This window comes from Drosophila montana, unplaced genomic scaffold (assembly GCF_035044405.1).
Source record: "Drosophila montana isolate Dmon_TW-CO22-7 unplaced genomic scaffold, ASM3504440v1 contig_2781_1, whole genome shotgun sequence".
In the NCBI taxonomy this organism is placed as follows: domain Eukaryota; kingdom Metazoa; phylum Arthropoda; class Insecta; order Diptera; family Drosophilidae; genus Drosophila; species Drosophila montana.
Window position 1 is genome coordinate 391,834 of NW_026997652.1, and position 8,584 is coordinate 400,417.

Consider the following 8,584-nt stretch of genomic DNA (forward strand, 5'->3'; position numbering starts at 1 on the left):
TGACACGCCCCACTGACAGTTGCGGAGTGATGTCTTCTTCAGATCTCAAAGCGCGGCATCGAAACGAGTTTTGGGAAACTCAAAGAAAACGAATAAATATATAATAATAATAAATATAAATAAAAACTGCTTCATACCGATCCAATCTTATGTATGTGAGCTACACACAATCTCCTCATTAAAAAGATATAGACTCTTTATTGAAACTGATTTATGGAACCAGCCAAGGACTCTCCCATGGCAAACATAAATAAATCATATCAAATAGCTTCCAGTCTTGGCCTAGCAAGTACAGTCTGGGATTAACTAAGATTCTTTATACTAAATATACGCTGCTTCTGCCTGCCTCTCCCTTTAGAGTCTTGCCCTTTTCGTATAATCCAACTGATTTCTGGAACTAGCTTTTGTTCTTTTTCCAGGCGCAAAGAGTCGTAGAGTTAACTCAAAGAGTTTAATATAGATAATTCACTGCTTGCTTTTAAACAAATCATCATAAGACTCTCTCATCGATATGAATAAAGGGTTTACTGAACAAGGCTGCGAACTGGCTCAAAACTGGAACTGTAACTATTCCAGGAACTATTTCTTAGTATTCCAGGAACTTTTTCTTGCTATTCCAGGCACTTTTTCTTAGTATTCCAGGAAATTTTTCCTGCTATTCCAGGAACTTTTTCTTACTATTCCAAGAACTTTTTCTTACTATTCCAGAAACTTTTTAATACAATTCCAAGAACTTTTTCTTACTATTCCATAAGCTTATGCATACTATTCCAAGAAGTTTTACTTATTATTCCAGAAAAATTTTCCCACAATTCCAAGATCGTTTTCTTACTGTTCCATGAACTTCTGCTTACTATTCCAACCTGTTCTTACTATTCCAAGAACTTGTTACTCTTCCAGGAACTTTTTCTCACTATTCCGTGAACTTATTCTTTCTACGCATCTTCAAATTCCCCCCAAAATAAAGTCGATTTTCAAAAGTTCAGTAATTTCTGAGACTGACTCATTCAGATTCCACAAAATAGTAAAAGTCTCAGTTATGTTTGGCATTTCGCAGCGGCAACAAAAATGCAAATATCGATAGCTTATCGATAAGATAACAATTATTGCTCTGTTTTCAGTCAATTTGCATTGTTAATTGACAGTGCGACAGCGAAAAGAAAGTGTTTCATATTTCCTCCTAATTCCTTAGGCAAATTAACAGATCTTCCAAAGAAACGACGACTTGTTACGCATCGTCTTTGAAATGCGCCGAATTCGAAGTTTGTTTTTTATTTTGCACATTTTTTTTTGGGGGTATTTGTTTTTTGTTATTGTTTGTCGATAGATAATAAAGAAGGCAATTAAAACGCGCGGATCGATAAATTAGCAATTATGAAGAAACACAGAAACGAGATTTCCAAGAAGCAGCCAAAATCCACATCAGATTCAAAGTTCTCGTTCGGGCCATATGTAAAATTATGTAAAGTTTAAGGCGTGGATGATTTTTGGCATGGAATCATGCGCTAAATTTGTAACCCATGACTAACTAGCGGCTAGCTGAAATCATAAATTACAACTAACTTAACTCTTAACTTATCTCGTTCCCAAGAGCCGTACCAAAAGCTGTTTGCTATGTCACGCAGCCAGCAGAGCTGCATTTCGCACTTTGGCAAAACAAAGAGAGTGAAAGCGAGAGAGAAGATTGACAGAGGGACGGAGAGACAGAGAGAGAGAGAGAGGGAGAGAGTGAGAGTGAGAGAGGAGAAGAAGAGCTGATTACTTTTGTCGAATTCATATTAATATACATCCTAACTTATATTCTTCTGATACATCAGCCGATATAAGATGCTATAGATCACATAGCTTGTGAAAAAGTTATAGTCAATCAAGCCTCTCATAAGAAGAAAGAAGCACAGCATATGTTATGTTTCTTTCTTCAAATGGAACATCAGAAACACACACACAGAGAGCGACGAGAGAGAGAGAGAGAGCGATGGAGAGAGAGACGAGAAGAAGACCTAAGTATTTTTACCGAACCTTTTAAATATACCTCCTAACTTCACTAACTTTCGCCCTGTTTATCATAAGAAGAAAGAAGCTAGCCAAATGTTGTGTTTCTTTCTTCAAATTAAGCAAGATTGATAGAGAGCGAGAGAGAAAAGGAGAGGAAGAAAGAGTTAATTCCGTAAATGTCTATTCCGTTCTCTGTTCAGCAACATTGTGATGCATTTCTATACATAGATACTCACTAACTAACTTACTTCGCTTCTCTCTGCAGCCTAAAAAATTTAACAATACAGCGCATGAATCTATTTGCTTTTAAAGAGCTTCCTAAAAAAAGAACATTGTGACATTAAATGAGCGATTGCCAGGCCCTGACTTCTCCTACTTAGCTTCTCTCTTACAATGTAAGTTAAATTTACAAAATTGTATTGAAAATTGTGGCAACAACTATTTTATGATAGTCCCCAATCAAATGCGTTCTAAAATAATATTTAGCCTTAGCCAATTAAAGCAGCCAACTTCTTTTTTTTTTTGTTGCTTCTCTCTTTGCCATAAACACATTAGCAGAACCCATTAGCTGCTCCATTTGAAAACATTTGATTCTACCAAAACCGGACTTCCGTTCGAGGTTTAATTAAATAGCATTAATATTTAATGGCATTTTTCATTTCATATTTATTTATTCAAATATAAAAATCAAAAACTCAAACTAAATAAGGCCAAACACGTTTCAAGTACATAAAATATCTCGAACTCAGCGTCAGCTTCAGACTTGAAAGCGCCTTTCGAATAATGCTCGGAGTCCGGCTCCCGTTCGATCTATGTAGCGCCGGGCCAGATAGCTTAGATCTGGCTTTAGCTGTCAGATTTGGAGCATTTTGTTGCTTATTAATTTAAATTATTATAATTGATATTTTATGAAATTTGCAAGCCATGTGCCGTCGCTTTTTTTACTTCTATTCTTTTCCTATTCATAATTCCAGACCGCGAGATCCAGGCAGATGAAATTTGATAACTGGATAACTTGTTCTTGTTGTTGTTCGCTTTTGTCAAGCCCGGCTTCAGGTCATAAATAATTTTTAACTGGGCATATAATTTGTATACCCGTGCCCATAGTCACTCAAGGGGTATATGCCCCGCCCAGCTCGGGCCTGTAGATGAGCCCCAACAGCTCCCAGGCCAATAGATACGTATTTAGTCAAGCGAATTCTATATTGGATTTGCTTAACTGACGCAATTGTTGAACCAGCATTATGGGTAATCGCTGGTTCAAAGCCCACTATGAAGTTTGTTTATTGAGTCTTAAGTTTGAACATATTTCGGCTATGCCTGGTTTTTATCGTAAAAACAACAATATATATTTTTGTTATTTTTAAAGTATTATGAATAATAATGATATTTTTTTGAAATATTAAATTATCTTATCTAAAATCAAAAATGGTTATTATTATTTTTATTTTTTTAAGCAATATTATTAATTTTTTTCTCTCTCTCTTTCTATATATCTCTCCCTATATCTGCCTCTCCATCTTTCTCTCTCTCTCTCTCTCTCTCTCTCTCTCTATCTTTCTCTTGTATAGCCTATTTCACCAACGTATTCGTGAACTTAATCAAAAGCTTTGATTAGAAGCTCTTTAAAAGGAAAATAAAGTAGCTAAAAAAGTCAAATAATTAAATATCTTTCAGCTATGATATATGCCAGGTGCAGGTATATTTGCGTCAGTTTATTTTACCAAGCCCAAACGGAGCTTAAGGAAATACACTGGACAACACCAATTAGAACGGCGAGTAGAATGAAAAAAAAGAAACACACGCACACGCACACACACACACACGCACACACACACACAGGCGCACACACACACAGGCGCAGAGGGACAGCCATTATCGTATTTGGCAAAAGCGAGATTGGAAATCGTATTCGTCGCTCATGAATCCGTGAATCCGTGAGTCCGTGAATCCGAGTCCGAGCTGGAATCAGGTTTTGTTGGTATTGGTTCTGGTTCTGGTTCTGGTTCTCCACAGTGCTCTTTGACCGGTTATGCATATTCAAATTTCTGTCATTATTGTGTTTTTTTCTTTTTCTTTTGGGCTCCTTTTTATGGCGGTTTTTATGTACGCCGTGTGTTTTCTACTTCTATTTTTTTTTATTTTGACTTTGTTTTTGTTTTTTTAGTTTTTGTTGTCGTATTTTATTAATTTTTTTTTTTTTGTTTTTTGCATATATTTATAATGGCTTACAAATAAATAACCAAAGTCGAAATTTGCATAAGCTAAATAGAAAGCTAAACACGTTTTGCTTTTACCCGAAACGTAAAGTCTTCTTGTTTTTTTTTTTTTTTTCGCCAGCTTGTTTATAGTATTTTAATTTTTATTTTATTTTTTATTTATCTTTTTTTGTGTGATTTTTGTTTTTTTTATTTTTTATTTTTTTTTGGGTAGGTGGATCTGCGAGGCGCATGTTCTTGCGGCTCTCGGTCTTTCGAATTTGGCCATAATTTAGTTATTGGCGGAACCAGTTCATAAAGCGATTACCCGGCAATGATTGGTTTATCAATGATCTCAACTGCGTCCCAATTGGGGCGTGGCAGGGCGGCAGCTTGACAACAACCAATTTGTCTTCCCCATTTCAAGATGATCGTCAATTCAACTTAATATGCGATAAAATAAATATGGCCATTGAAAAATCGAGCATGCTCGACTCAGGTATACCCTGTACACTTAAAACTGCACTCTAGGCTTGTCTAGCATATAACATATAGCATACATATAACAAATAACATACAACATACAACATATAACATATAACATATAACATATAACATATAACATATAACATATAACATATAACATATAACATATAACATATAACATATAACATATAACATATAACATATAACATATAACATATAACATATAACATATAACATATAACATATAACATATAACATATAACATATAACATATAACATATAACATATAACATATAACATATAACATATAACATATAACATATAACATATAACATATAACATATAACATATAACATATAACATATAACATATAACATATAACATATAACATATAACATATAACATATAACATATAACATATAACATATAACATATAACATATAACATATAACATATAACATATAACATATAACATATAACATATAACATATAACATATAACATATAACATATAACATATAACATATAACATATAACATATAACATATAACATATAACATATAACATATAACATATAACATATAACATATAACATATAACATATAACATATAACATATAACATATAACATATAACATATAACATATAACATATAACATATAACATATAACATATAACATATAACATATAACATATAACATATAACATATAACATATAACATATAACATATAACATATAACATATAACATATAACATATAACATATAACATATAACATATAACATATAACATATAACATATAACATATAACATATAACATATAACATACATATAACATATAACATATAACATATAACATATAACATATAACATATAACATATAACATATAACATATAACATATAACATATAACATATAACATATAACATATAACATATAACATATAACATATAACATATAACATATACCATATAACATATAACATATAACATATAACATATAACATATAACATATAACATATAACATATAACATATAACATATAACATATAACATATACCATATAACATATAACATATAACATATAACATATAACATATACCATATAACATATAACATATAACATATAAAATATAACATATAACATATAACATATAACATATAACATATAACATATACCATATAACATATACCATATAACATATAACATATAACATATAACATATAACATATAACATATAACATATAACATATAACATATAACATATAACATATAACATATAACATATAACATATAACATATAACATATAACATATAACATATAACATATAACATATAACATATAACATATAACATATAACATATAACATATAACATATAACATATAACATATAACATATAACATATAACATATAACATATAACATATAACATATAACATATAACATATAACATATAACATATAACATATAACATATAACATATAACATATAACATATAACATATAACATATAACATATAACATATAACATATAACATATAACATATAACATATAACATATAACATATAACATATAACATATAACATATAACATATAACATATAACATATAACATATAACATATAACATATAACATATAACATATAACATATAACATATAACATATAACATATAACATATAACATATAACATATATATAGTAGACACAAAGATATAAACTTTTTTACACTCTCTACTTTTGCCTATTGTGTCATAAACACACAAAGAATCAGGCTAGAGAAACGCCATAAAACTGATCGTTATGTTTGTGTGTTTCTGGCTGTTTTAATTTTTAATTATAATTTGAATACTAATTATATTAAAAAGAGACAAGAAAAAACACAAGACTTTGGCATAAAACATCATAAATCCAAGTTTTGGAGATTGTTCCTGCACAAAGTCCGTTAACAGAGCGCTCTAGAATGTTGAGAAATATAAATAATACCATATTCGGGCACAACTCAGCCGTACGAGCATTTGACGAGTTATTTATTAAATATTAGTTTAATTTATATCAGTTTTCCGCAACGCTGAAAACTCCCTCCCAAGCCCCTCTATACAGTTTTGACCAAAGCAAGTTTCTGCGGCTCGTTAAGTTTATTGTGCGTGTGTGTATGTGTGTGTGCTGTGTGTGTCAGCCGCTTAAAAATAGCTGCTTTAGAGTTTCAGCCTTTTAAATAAAATACAAGTCACAAGATGCAATAAAAATTAACAGCTAAGACTTTAATTTAACTACTCAATAAACTTGTTTGCCAGCTAAAATTAAATTGTTTAAATGCTTTCAATCAAAGCTCCATCAAACGCTCAATCAGCTCCCATCATTAACACAATAAATGCTTTACAGTCAAATGTTAAGCACAGAATTGCACTATGTTAAGCGTGCAGCTGTAAAGTGCACACTCAATCAAAACTTGTGGATGCTTCCATGCTTTCCATGCTTCCATTTATTGCTAAATTCCCTGCACACATTCGCAGCACGCACTCCATCGCAAACGTTTTACACCTGCCGCAAATTCAGCTATTTTGTTATGCTTTTAACGGCGAGCAGCGCCCTTGTGTAAAAAGCAAACGCTCACAAATCACACATAGCTCAATCAATGGAAAACGCCGAAGACACTTGCTCCACTTCCGAAAGGTTTACAGTGCCAGACAGCGCGACTCCAAGCACACATACACACACACACACACATGGGCAGCAGCTCAGACACTCACACATGCGCACCTAGTGTACGCCGCCATTGAGAGCAGCAGCAGGCGCGTGCGCCGTTGACAACAGCAATAACAGCATCCCCCTCCCCCTGCCCAACAGAGGTTTAGTGGTTACAGTTAGTTAGGCAGACATGCGCTCATATAATTTAGCTCGCCAACCGCGTGCGCGTGTGCGTCGCATGCGCAGCTTCCAGTCAATTGTTATTTTGTTTTTGTATTCGCTTTACACATAAATTAACCCGCTCTCGCTCTCATTTACATATGCATGTGTGCGAGTGTGTTTGTGTGTCACATGCGCAGCTTACACCCAATTGCTTGCTTGTTATTTTTCGGGTTTTTGTTTTGGTTTTTATTTTTGTTGTTTTCTTTTGCTCATGTTTCCTTTGTCTTTTTGTGTTTACACGTGTCGCAATTAAAAACAGCGCCTTGCTCTTAGCATTCGCACTCTCTCGCTCTCGCTCTCGCTCTCTTATTGCAGCAGGCCAGATTATCGATGTTTTGTTGTTCTCGTTTGGGCGTCGCAGCTTGCGCTCTGTCATAATTTGCAGCAGCACGAATAACCGCACTCACAAATTAGGTTCATTAGGGTGCGGCAGGTGGTACAGTGCCCGACAAAAGTAAACGGCAGCATTAGCATAATAAATATACGAACAGCTCGACTGTTGTTTTGGGCATACGCCTTATTTAAGTATTATTTTTAAAAACTTTCGCAGATGCGCTTTGGTCAGGCGACTTATTGCCTCGACTGTATGTTGTGTCATGTTATGGAATATGGTCAAAACAAGTTTGGCCATTAGAAGCAACACATTCGGCTAGCCAGATCCATAGTTAGATATATAGATACATAGTTGGATAGATTGGATATGCAAAGCCCGAAACACTTTATCTTCCAGCTCATGAGTAATACATCATTTGGCCAGCTCCACATGTGTGTGTGAGTGGGTGTCTGTATGTATCTGTGTGTGCGTGTGTGTGCGTTTACTATCATGAGGCACTTTAATGGACACACTAACCAAAACGCGTATCAGTGGGATATTTCCGGCTGCTGCTTAGGCGCAGCAATTAAAAAAAATTGACAGCTGCTCCGTCAATTAATCGAACATCAAAATCCCAAATGAAGAAGACGAAAAAGAGGCAATCGCAAATCCAGATAAATTGT